The sequence below is a fragment of the Nelumbo lutea genome, chromosome 7 (genome assembly GCF_056320005.1).
Source record: "Nelumbo lutea isolate HS-2025 chromosome 7, American lotus-T2T, whole genome shotgun sequence".
Classification (NCBI taxonomy): domain Eukaryota; kingdom Viridiplantae; phylum Streptophyta; class Magnoliopsida; order Proteales; family Nelumbonaceae; genus Nelumbo; species Nelumbo lutea.
Window position 1 is genome coordinate 43445001 of NC_142690.1, and position 12676 is coordinate 43457676.

Consider the following 12676-nt stretch of genomic DNA (forward strand, 5'->3'; position numbering starts at 1 on the left):
TAAGTGATAGCTATGATTATAACCCTAGCAAGTGCACTAGTTATCATGTAGTATAAAAATATCATTCCCACGAGGATTTAACAAAATAAGTATTAGAACTACAGCCTTCCTTAATTATTTGGACAATTGAATTTCAGATTTGAAGATAAAAACTAATGAAAAGCAGAAAAAGAAAACAAGAGTAGAAGTAACCAACGCTGAAGTAGGTAACGATTGATTGAATTCAATAGGACTTTTGGTCCACCTAACCATTCCAATGAATATTAATGTATGAGATTACCCAAGATAATTTATCATTCCCATAAGCTGAAGTCTTTCCAATTTTATTTAATATTTTCTCTCGAGATACACTAAAACTACTTCTATCAGGTAATCCTTTGATCTCTCGACTAGAGTTTTCAAGGTAGAAGTGCATTAAGTTCAAGGAAAAACTATTATATTCAGATGAATCATGTGTATATACCCCTATATACCATTCAATTCACACCATGAATTATGTGGTCTGCTATATGAACTCCTATCTCGATTCATTCACATAAACCTAATCAATTAAGAGATGGTCACTCCTAATAGCATTAAGCAAGATAACTCATATACTATATGGAAATCACGATCTTGGATAAATCAGAATAAAAATATATTCATTGTTATGATTAGGCTTTCCATATTCCTAGCTACAAATAAATCAGTTCATACTAGAGGAAATCAAATAAACAAGAGGAAAGAAAGAACTCATTGTGTCGCCCTTAGAGCTGAGGTTTCCTCTTCTCCTTGCCGCTACCTTCTTCTTGCAGTCTTCTTTCTTTCTTGACTGATTGCTCCTCTGCTTCTTGATGCCTCTCTAGTCCGCCCCCCATCCCTTTATATAGCTTAAAGGGGAGGGGGTGGTCTCCAACTCCTTCTTAGAGTTTATCTTTCAAAAATAGAAAGTCCTAGCCTAATCCTAGTCTAATCCTTCTTGGATTATATCACAAATTTAAATCTGATAGGACTCTTCTCAGTTTCTTGTTCTTGCATTCATAGTAGGCTTCCTCTGCGAATTGGGTTGCTGCAAGGCTTTTCTGCAAGTTGGGCTTCAGCTGCTGCGAATTGAGCCTTCCTATGAATTTTCCCCGACTTTGGGCCCGGATGTGACTTCGATGCAGGCCGAATCTGTGAAAAACCAAAACATAAAAGTTGTATGTTTCTCTCTTATCTTTCTAGTGAGTCTTGAATCAGACCAATCGGATATTTGATACGAGAGTTAGGCCCAGATTACTGAATGGTGCCGAAACTATGAAAAATCATCCGATTTGCCTTGCTTTTCTCCTGATGCCTTTTTTCATGTCCTGAACCAAAATACAAGAAATACGAGTCCAAATAAGCACTAATTCAGTATAAAAGTCTGAATATTTGGGGATAAAAATATGATAAATTTTATTCTCATCAATAAGATCTCAGATAACCCTAGAGAAGAAAATAGCAGTTCGCCACCTTCTTCTCTAGCATTCTCCTCCAGCAGCTGCCACCACTTTTTTTGCCAATTTGAGTTCTCAGTTAGAGAATATCAAGAAAGGTTCTTGATTGTTCATGTGGTGCTCACAGTCTTCTATCGAGTTCTTTAGAAGAACCTAGTTTGTGAGACGAACACTCCTGGTTCGGCTCCATCATCACTGTGTCATCTTCAGTGGGAGCTGATCTTGGGATCTTCTTTGGACGTGAACACCAATATTGGGAGATACTGCTTCTTTGGATCAGGTATAATCCTTCCCTTCTCTTTTGGTTCAAATCTAGTTTGGTTTGGTTCAAGTAGGATCCTTGAATTTTGATTCTAAAATCAGGGAATACGATTCCTAGTTGGAAGAAAGGTAGGAAATTTTTGAAATCCACCCACCCACTTTGCAACCTTTTTGGCATCCATACGATGGATCCTACCATTTTTTCAAGTACTACTGCTAGAAATACATATACAACATCAAAATTATGTAGAATAATCAGTATCGAAGACAGCCTTTGCCCCACATCACCAAACCTCCCAAAAAAATGCACAAAATCATCACAGTTACTCATAGTTTTGTTTTACTGGTGTTACAACAAGTACAGGTCATCTTCGACCTACAAACACACCATAAACAATCACATGATGCACAAAAAAGGGGTTTGTATATAAACTCATCATACCATATAGATGAACCTATTATAGGGGTTTTTCTTAGTACACGACCAAGAGAGAAGGGGGAAAAACTCTGAAAACTTCTTCAGATCAGTCTGATGAGTTTTCTTTGACTTCTCCAGGAAGAACATAGCAAAAACGAATGAAACCATTGAAGGATCTTGTTTTCAGGCCTAATAATCCCACCCTGATACCATATTATCCTGAAAACAATAAGGAGAAAAAAAAGAGAAGAGAGAATAGATTGGAGTGGTGAGTCAAAAACAATAAAAAATATGAGATAGTGCAAAGATTGTTGAAAACATGCTATAGTAATGATTCAACACCCATTTAGGAGGGCTGAGCTGAAGACTCAATTAAGCTAGTTTAGCTTCTTTGAAGCACTCCAGACAAGCTATTCAAAGAGGATGAAGCAGACAACCCTCCAAATAACTGACTGATAGTCAATTTGAGCACTGCTCCATTTTATCACTATTTTCTTGCATTATAACCCATCACCATTTGTATCCACTATAGAATTGGACACCTTGACCATTCAGTCTATACTCCTTTTGGACAATCAAGACAGAGGTAGTGAACAAGCTAGGGGAAGATCAGAGTTGGATGATTACATTTTATCTTAAAGTCGACTATAAAAAATTATAAGGAAGACAAGGAAATTTGCCAAACTCTCATGCTCATAGATTATCTCTCTTCTGGAATGTTCGATCCACCCTAAAACATGGATCCCCTGACAACAAAGGATTACATTCATACAATCAAATCCAATCCCTTTCCTAAAAGCAATTAACAAAGCAACAAAGAAATGTTCTTTTGGTGTCTCACATTCTTATCCATTTTCCTTCTAATAATTCTTTGCATTTCTTTAAATTCTTTAAAAACCAAAACTAACATCCATTCCAAAAGAAGAAGCTGTTGAGGATTGGCCTTACATTGTTTATTATAAGTACATGAAAGGGAGTGTGTTTGATGTCCAATATTTTACTCCACTTTGATTAGACCAAAACGAACCCTAATTTTATCTCCTAATATTCACTCTTTTACATTTATTTAGCAATTAAATGGACTCATTACTCTTGTATTTCGATTCAGGGAAATAAAGAAGGCAATTGGAAGAAAACAGGGCAAATCGGGTGATTATGCACAGTTTCGGCGACAGTCATTAATCTGGGCCTAACTCTCAATTCCGAATACCGAATTAGACAATTCAAGAAGCATTAGAAAGACGAAAGGAATGCCCACAACTTTTATGTTTTGGGTTTTGATAGATTCGGCCCGCATCGAGTACGAAAACGAGCCCAAAGTCGGAGCAAGTTCGCAGCCAAGCCCATTTTACAACTTAAGCCCAACTCGTAGATGTACCTTGAAGCAGCCCAACTCGAATTCAAGAGTTAAGAGTCCGAATTTCGAATGTAATTGATGTGTGGCTCATTGTGACACTAGCAAGTGCACTAGCCGTTCAAGTAATAAAGTAGTGAGTGAAGTATCGTTCCCACGAGGATTTAGGAAACAATTACCAATACTAAATTAAACATTTCTTATCTGATCAACAAATAAATCAAAACTCTAATGAAAGCTAAGAAATCCTAAATTAAAATCTATCTAAATCATTGGTCCAATTGCCTTCAATTCAGGTTAGAAGAGTAAGCAGTAAATGTCAATCTCAGAATTCAGCAATCTATCAATTTAGATCATTCGAATGAATCATGATTGAGCCTTGGTTTGGTGAAACCCCAAGGTCATGAACAGCCTCTCTCAAGTGCATGTTCATCCTATGCATGAGTGACGGTTCTTCTATCTCTAGCAAGAATCTAATCCTCATGCATGCATTTCTTCAAACACTTCTAAGGCATCAATTCAAATCTGAATTGATCACCAACTGAATTGTGCAAGTTATCTCTAACCTTGCACTCAATTCAGTTCTTGAATAGTAGATCTGAATTCCTAGAGTCTCTCTCAAGCACTCTAGGAATTCCAAGCTGTAGATTAATTCGCCCAATCTGAAAATTGCAGATCTGAATTCTCTTTCAAGCAATTCAGATCTTGCAATCTCAGATCTGAGAATTCAGATCTGAGTTTTGAAGGTTAGTTGGCCGAATTAATCTACAATCACACCCTTATTCAAGAAACTTCAAATACAATGCATGACCATTTGAATGAATCAAAAAGAATTAGATTGCTGAACTGAAATTTTACAAGCTGAAATACATCAAGGAAGAATGGAAACAAGGAGAAAGAAGAAAGAACATATAACTAAGAAACTGAATTCAAATCAAAAGAGAATGAAACTACAAATGATTTATTACAGAAGATCTTTGAATCACAAACTCTCAATTCGAACTCACCTTCTTCTTCTAGCTTGCTTGTCTTGAACTTCCTTCAGCCCTTCTTCTTCTTCTTCCTTAAGCCTAGCCTTCTTCTCTTCTCTTCTCTCAAGGTGGCCGAACCTCTAAGAGTGGGAGAGCCTTCCTCTCAAGCAATTGAACCACTTTCTCCCCTCCTAGAGGCCTCCTTATATAGTTTTTCAAGGGGGCTCTTGCCCCTTCTTGAAGCCTCTAGAATGGGGTGTATTACACCCCTCATGAACCTTCTAGAGTGCTCCCTCCTTCTCTTCAAGAAACTCCTAGAAGTTGTCGCCCCTAGCTCCCTTTGGGCTGCTATTTGGGCTACAACTTAGCTTGCTTTTGAGCTCATGTGGGCTACACTCTAGGCTGTTATTTGGGCTAAAAATGGGCCTTCCTTGCTGGGCCGAATTCTCCTCATAGCTAGGCTTTATTTTCTTGGGTTTTCTCAAGGAATTCACTTGCTCTTTTTGGGCCGAAGTGCTCTCTCTTGCTTCCATGACCGGGCTGGACTGAAATTGGTCTTTTTGAACCTTCTTTTCTTGCCTTTTTCCTTCCTTTTCTTGGATTGATTATCCCTGAACTTATTCTTAGCATTAAGCTAAATTAAGGCAAAAATTAATAAAACCGGCATAAAAATCCATGCTAAAGTCCTCAAAAATTATAGATAAATTGTAAGTTCATCAAATACCCCCACACTTAAGCTTTTGCTTGTCCTCAAGCAAAGACATCAGCCATAAACTTAACATTCCCCCCTTCTGTTCTCACCATTTACCTGGTGAACTTTTTAAGATAGAAATGCATTGAGTAGTCGGGGAACTTTTGTAGGTGCTCAACTCTTATTCTTGTAAATTACCATTTAAGATATGTATCAGATCCGAGGAAAGGAGAATATGAATTTCATCATAGTCTAGCCTTCACTCCTAATTCATATATAAATCAGCTCCTTAATTGTCAAGGTTAATAATCAAATTTCACTAAGTTTCACATCTGTAACTAAATCTCTATGAGAGTTCAACTTTAGAGTGCCCCTTTGAACCTCGGTTGTCACCACAATTACTTATTTCTAAGGGTGAGTGCATTTTATGCTCCATCTCACCTTTTTTTTTTTTTTCTTTTCGGTGTGAGTGCATTTTATGCTCCATCTCACACTTTTCTCTCTCCTTTTTTTTTTTTTTTTTTTTTTTTTTTTGGTGTGAGTGCATCTTATGCTCCATCTCACACTGGTCACTTGTTTGAGGTAGGTAAATAGGACTCATGTTCTAAGCTGCTAGTTTTACTATTCAACTCAGAATAGCGGAGTCAATTTGGGCTTTTGTCCTTCTTTGCAATTATTGAACCTCAAGAATTAGCACTTCAGATGTGCACTAGCTCTCTTGACCATTAACAATGAAATCAAGGGCTTCCATACACATGAAGGAAGTTAGGGCTAGTCATGCTGAAAGGCATATTCAGCTCCCCTTTTCTCCTGCATAAATCAAATTGGGTCATTCACAAGAATAAAAACTTAACAAGTACATCAGTCTCCCTCAACTCATTGAATTCCTTCTTAAAAAAAATCATCAAATAAATAGTAATGAACTTGAGGGGTTCCAGTCTTTTTTTTTTTTTTTTTTTTTTTTTTTTTTTTTTGTGATGTCATTGCTTGCATATGTGTGTTGGGGTGCATGAGGTGCATGGTTTCAACCCCCATACCCTAGCCTCGGGCTCACTCCCCCACACTTGAGATGAACATTGTCCTCAATGTTCGTAGTGTTAGGGAGTCACACTTGCTAGAGCAAACTGAAGAAAAGAAAATGATGAACTGAGTCCTTAAAGAATTGGAATTTTGAGAAAAAGATCTTTATTTTACTAACTAATATTCTAAAAAGATAAATGACAAAAAGATTCCTTAACTTGTTCATGAGCAAGCATAAGAGATTATTGGTTATCTAGATAAACAATGGATGGAGGGGGTACAGTACTGCCCATTAAATAGGGTTTCAGGCGCTGACCATTTACTTTAAACGTGCCCTGAACCGGGTGGGTGAGTTCTATAGCCCCATGGGGAAAAACCTGTGAAATGGTAAAGGGTCCAGACCACCTGGATCTCAGCTTACCTGGAAACAAGCGGAGACGGGAATTATATAACAATACCTGTTGGCCTACATAAAAGTCCCGTCTCAGCAAGTTCTTATCATGCCAGTTTTTTATTCTTTCTTTATAAACTTTGGCATTCTCATAGGTGGTAAGTCTGAATTCATCCAATTCATTCAATTGCAACCGCCTTTTAGCCCCTGTGGCCTGAATGTCAAAATTTAAGAATTTAAGAGCCCAATAGGCCTTGTGTTCCAATTCAACTGGTAAATGGCATGCTTTACCAAAGACCAATCTGTAGGGGGACATGCCAATAGGTGTCTTAAATGCAGTTCTGTATGCCCATAATGCATCATCTGATTTGATGGACCAATCATTTCTGGTGGATGCTACGGTCTTTTCCAGAATTCTTTTGAGTTCCCAGTTAGCCAACTCCACTTGGCCACTGGTTTGAGGGTGATAAGGGGTAGCTAATTTATGTGTAATTCCATATTTCTGCATTAACCTCTCAAATTGGCTATTGCAGAAGTGAGTTCCCCTATCACCAATTATAGCTCGCGGAGTGCCAAATCGGGAGAATAGCTTCTTTAGGAAGTGTACTACCCTTCTTGAGTCATTTGTGGGTAAAGCCATGGCTTCTACCCATTTGGATACATAGTCAACTGCAACGAGGATGTACTTATTCCCAAAAGAATTCGGGAAAGGTCCCATGAAATCTATACCCCAAACATCAAAGATTTCACAGATTAAAATATTGGAAAGGGGCATTTCATTCCGTCGGGAAATGTTTCCCGATCTTTGGCATTTGTCACATGTGGACACATACCGATGGGCATCTTTGAAGAGTGTGGGCCAATAAAAACCTGATTGCAAAACCTTGGCTGCCGTGCGACTAGCTCCAAAATGACCTCCTGCTTCTTTATCATGGCAAAATTGGAGTACCGACTCCATCTCCTCCTCGGGGACACATCTCCTTATGATCTGATCTGCAGACAATTTATACAAAAAGGGTTCCTCCCACAGATAGTATTTTACATCAGAAAAGAATTTCTTTTTCTGTTGATATGAAAGGTTAGGAGGAAGGACTTGTGCAGCTAGATAATTAGCAAAATCAGCATACCAAGGATATGAGTATTTCTGTATTGAGTACAACTGCTCATCCGGAAATTCTTCTCGAATGTTGCTGGTTATCTCCTCTTTTGAGCTTACCGTGTCCAACCGGGAGAGATGGTCAGCAGCCAGGTTTGCAGCACCCTTCAGGTCTCTAATCTCAATGTCAAACTCTTGCAATAAAAAGATCCACCTGATCAGTCTTGGTTTTGAGTTTTGCTTGGTAAGCAAGTGCCTTAATGCCGAGTGATCTGTGTGGACAACAACCTTGGATAATATCAGATATGAACGAAACTTATCAAGTGCAAATATTACTGCTAACAGCTCCTTTTCTGTGGTGGTGTAATTGAGTTGGGGTCCAGTCAAGGTTCTGCTAGCATAGTAAATTGGCTGAAAATGTTTGTTCATTCTTTGTCCTAAAACAGCTCCTATAGCAAAATCACTCGCATCACACATCAATTCAAATGGGAGGGTCCAATCTGATGCTATCATGATAGGTGCATGGATCAATTTGTCTTTCAAGATGTTGAAAGCATGAAGACATTCAGTTGAAAATTCAAAAGGCACTTCTTTCTAAAGCAAGGTAGATAATGGCTTGGAAATTTTTGAGAAATCTTTAATAAACCTTCTATAGAATCCGACATGTCCTAAGAAACTTCTCAAAGAACGAATAGATGTTGGGGTTGGTAATTTTTCAATTGCCTCCACCTTGGCCTTGTCGACTTCTATACCTCTTTGAGAGATCTTGTGTCCAAGCACTATGCCTTCTTGCACCATAAAATGACATTTCTCCCAATTCATCACAAGATGTGTTTCTTTACATCTAGTAAGCACCTGTTCCAGATTATTCAAACATGCATCAAATGAAGAGCCAAAAACTGAAAAATCATCCATGAAGATCTCAATAAATTTTTCAACCATATCAGAAAATATAGACATCATACATCGCTGAAAGGTTGCTGGGGCATTGCATAACCCAAAGGGCATCCTTCGGTATGCAAAGGTTCCATATGGGCAAGTAAAAGTGGTCTTTTCTTGATCTTCTGGTGCAATTGGTATCTGGTTATACCCTAAATATCCATCCAAGAAACAATAATACTCATGCCCGGCTAGCCTCTCCAACATTTGATCCATAAATGGGAGAGGGAAATGGTCCTTCCGGGTGGCTTCATTTAATTTTCTATAGTCAATACACACACGCCATCCGGTAATGGTTCTAGTAGGGATGAGTTCATTTTTCTCATTTGGAACAACACTCGTACCCCCTTTTTTGGGCACAACTTGCACAGGGCTTACCCAAGAACTATCAGAAATAGGATAAATGATCCCAGCATCTAACAACTTAATTATTTCAGCCTTTACCACTTCTTTCATGTTGGGATTCAGGCGCCTTTGGGGCTGAACGGAAGGCTTGCTGTCCTCTTCCATCAAAATTCTGTGAGTGCAGATTGATGGATTAATGCCTTTGATATCTTCTACCTTCCAAGCTATAGCATTTTTGTGTTCCCGCAGCACTCTTAATAATTTTTCTCTTTGTAAGGGATTCAGTGCTGCGGAAATTATCACGGGGAGATCTGATGGTTCCTCAATGAAAGCATACTCTAAATGGGATGGTAATTGCTTCAGTTCAAGGGTGGGGGGTTCTTGGGGTGATGGCTTACCTGATGGTCCGGGCAATTTGCCTAAGTTCTCTAATTTAAGAAACCCCTTTCCCTTGAATTGAGGCTTATCATTCAGGTATGCTATCATGAGGTTTATTTTTTCATTCTCTATTTCTTCAAGTTCTCCCTGCTGGAGGTAGAGTTCAAGAGGATCAGTTATTCTACTTACCTGGAAGCATTCATCAATTGTCAATTCAATGGCATCAATCATAAAACAAGAATCATCACTAGAGGGTGCATGTTTCATAGCATCAGACATTTTAAAAATTATCTCCTCATCTTGTATCCTAAGGCTGAGTTGTCCTTGTTGGACTTCAATCATTGCTTTCCCGGTAGCCAGGAAAGGTCTCCCTAGGATAAGCGGGACCTCCACATCTTCTTGCATGTCTAACACAATGAAATCAACTGGAAAAATGAATTTGTCAACTTTAACTAACACATCTTCTATGATCCCCCTAGGATGTCTAATGGATCTATCAGCCAATTGTAATGCCACTCTAGTGGGTTGGGGTTCATTCAACCCCAATTTCTTGAAGATAGAATATGGCATTAAATTGATGCTAGCTCCCAGGTCACATAAAGCTTTTTCAATTTTTAAACTGCCAATGGTACAAGGAATAGTGAAACTCCCTGGATCTTTGAGTTTCTGAGGCAGCTTGTTCAGAAGGATAGCAGAACATTCCTCATTTAATGCAACTATAGCCACATCTCCCAGTTTCCTTTTGTTTGCCAATAATTCCTTCAAAAACCTTGCATAGTGTGGCATCTGGGCTAAAGCATCAGCAAAAGGAATATTAATATGTAAACTTTTAAATATTTCAAGAAACTTACCAAATTCCTTCTACAATTTTTGTTGCTTCAGCCTATTAGGGAATGGAACTTGTGGTTGTTGGTGCATCCCTTGTTGTGCTTCTGGTTGTTCCGTCTTCTGTTGTCTGGTTCCAAGGCTTGTTTCTGCCTTGGGTTCAGCCCAATTCTTCTTTTCTACCTCAGGCAACTCTTTTCCACTTCTTAAGGTAATAGCTTGCACCTGCTCTCGTGGATTCACTTCAGTGTTGCTTGGAAGAGTTCCCGGCAGTCTAGAAGAGATTAATTGTGCCAATTGCCCCACTTGGTTTTCCAGGTTTTTGATTGAGGCTTCCTGGTTCTGGAACCTAGTTTCTGCACCTGCTATAAATTTTGTCATCTGTTCCTCCAAATTGGATTTCGGTTCAGGCTGATGATAAGTCTGGTGGAACGGCTTGGAAATATGCTGATTTGGCCAGGACTGGTTTGAATGTCCCCTCCATCCTGGATGAAAAGTATGGTGACTCTGGTAACCCTGCTGTCTTGATGAATTGCTGACATAGTCAACTTGTTCAGTAGATGGTCTGAACTGATTGCCAACTTGGCAGTCTGTACTGATGTGGCCTCCCCCACACAATTCACAATTAAGAGGCTGCACATGCATGGCAGCTATCTGCATTTCATCTATTTTTTTACTGAGTGCTCCTATTTGTGCAGCTAGTGCTGTATAAGTGTCAACATTATGCAAGCCTTGCTGCTTCCTAGTTTGAGTCCTTTCCGAATGCCATTGATAATTGTTGGCTGCCATTTCCTCAATAAGTGCATGGGCAACCTCAGGAGTTTTATTATTTATGGATCCTCCGGCTGCAGCATCTAATATGGTCTTATTTGAGTCAGTAAGACCATTATAGAAAGTCTGCACTTGCAGCCAAATGGGGAGGCCATGGTGAGGAACTCTCCTTAACAGCTCCTTGTATCGTTCCCATGACTCATATAAAGATTCCCCCTCTTGCTGGAAAAAAATAGTGATGTCATTCCTCATTTTAGCAGTTTTAGAAGGGGGAAAATATTTAGAGAGAAAACGGCTGGCCATTTCGTCCCATGTGGCTATAGATCCTGCCGGTAATGAGTTCAACCAAGCTTTGGCTTTATCCTTCAAAGAAAATGGGAATAACCTTAGCCGGATGGCATCATCACTTACCCCATTGTGTTTGAAGGTGTCACAGATTTCCAAGAAGTTAGCAATATGGGCATTCGGATCCTCATGGGCCATACCACAAAACTGAACCGTATTTTGTATCATTTGGATTATGGCCGGTTTAATTTCGAAGTTATTGGCAGCAATAGTTGGCCTGATAATGCTGGAGACAGTCCCGGTGAGGGTAGGCTTGGCATAATCCATCATAGTTCTTTGTTCAGCCATTTCTTGTGCTTCTTGTCTGACTTGCTTAGCAGCTCTCAAACGGACACGGAGAGTCCGTTCAATCTCCGGGTCGTAAAGGATCTCTTCCAGTTCAGGTCTGCTTGTCATAAACTGTTAAAGTCAAAGCAATAAAAATGCCAATATTCACAAAAGAAAATAAATAACTAATCCTATCACACTGAAAATGTAAAGTGAAGTATTGGAATACAAAACCTACATCCTATCATGAATAAATGAAGCCGATTATACTAAAAGCAGATTTAAACCAATCATCTTATTCAAGGTTCCTTTATCTACATCCATCGATTGCAACATTTGAATTCAGACCCAATTTAGATCTGAGTTCAGATCTACAAGTCTTTGGTATTGTTAGTCTAGAGAAATTAATAAATAATAATTCAGATCTGAGCTGGATATCTCATACACACTCATTGGTATACACTACAATATACATCCATTAAGGTTGGAATCAATTCTGTGATGCTTTAGGGCTGAAATCAGATCTGATCTGAAAAAAAAAAATTTAAAAGGATCTGAAATAAACTAAAACCAGTCCTGAGTTAGGCTTGGGTTAAAAACTCTACAATTGAAGCTCAAACCTATATAGCTGATGCATATCAAACACTTGCTAAGACCTGAAAATTGGGTCTGCAATGTTTGGTATTGCAAGCTATTCGGCCCATACAACTTTTGTAGAAATCTGAAATCAGGTCTGCTAACTGTTGCACTATAACAGCCCTGCTACAGATCTGAATGCTAAAAGAAATACTTGGAAAGTGCTAATTTTTCTTAAATATCTGAGGCATAACAATTATTCAATCCAAACATACACCTCCTTAGCTAATGTAGCTCGGTTACAAGTGGGTAAAGCCAAGAATTCAGTCCACCCAGAATTCATAGTATGCTCTGTATCAGTTCAGTCCTCACATCATATCAACTGCATTTCAGATTTGAATTTCTCTCATTCCTTGCTATCCATTCACCCTTGAGGCAGGTTGGATGTATCCTAGGGTGGATTGGGGCAGTGATGGCACCCAATTCACCTCAAACTTGCATCGGTTCAGATCTGAGTTCAGAGGAATTCAGATCTGAACTGAGCAGATCTGTAACAGCAGAATTCAGATCT

At 38.9% G+C, this 12676-nt stretch overlaps 1 non-coding gene across 1 annotated transcript; it reads left to right on the forward strand.

Moving 5' to 3' along the window:
- The first annotated feature begins 11065 nt into the window (after positions 1-11065).
- Positions 11066-11172, forward strand: LOC148846204 (small nucleolar RNA R71). The gene has a single exon (XR_016102771.1). It is a non-coding gene; the product is annotated as a small nucleolar RNA R71 (small nucleolar RNA).
- Positions 11173-12676: the final 1504 nt, after the last annotated feature.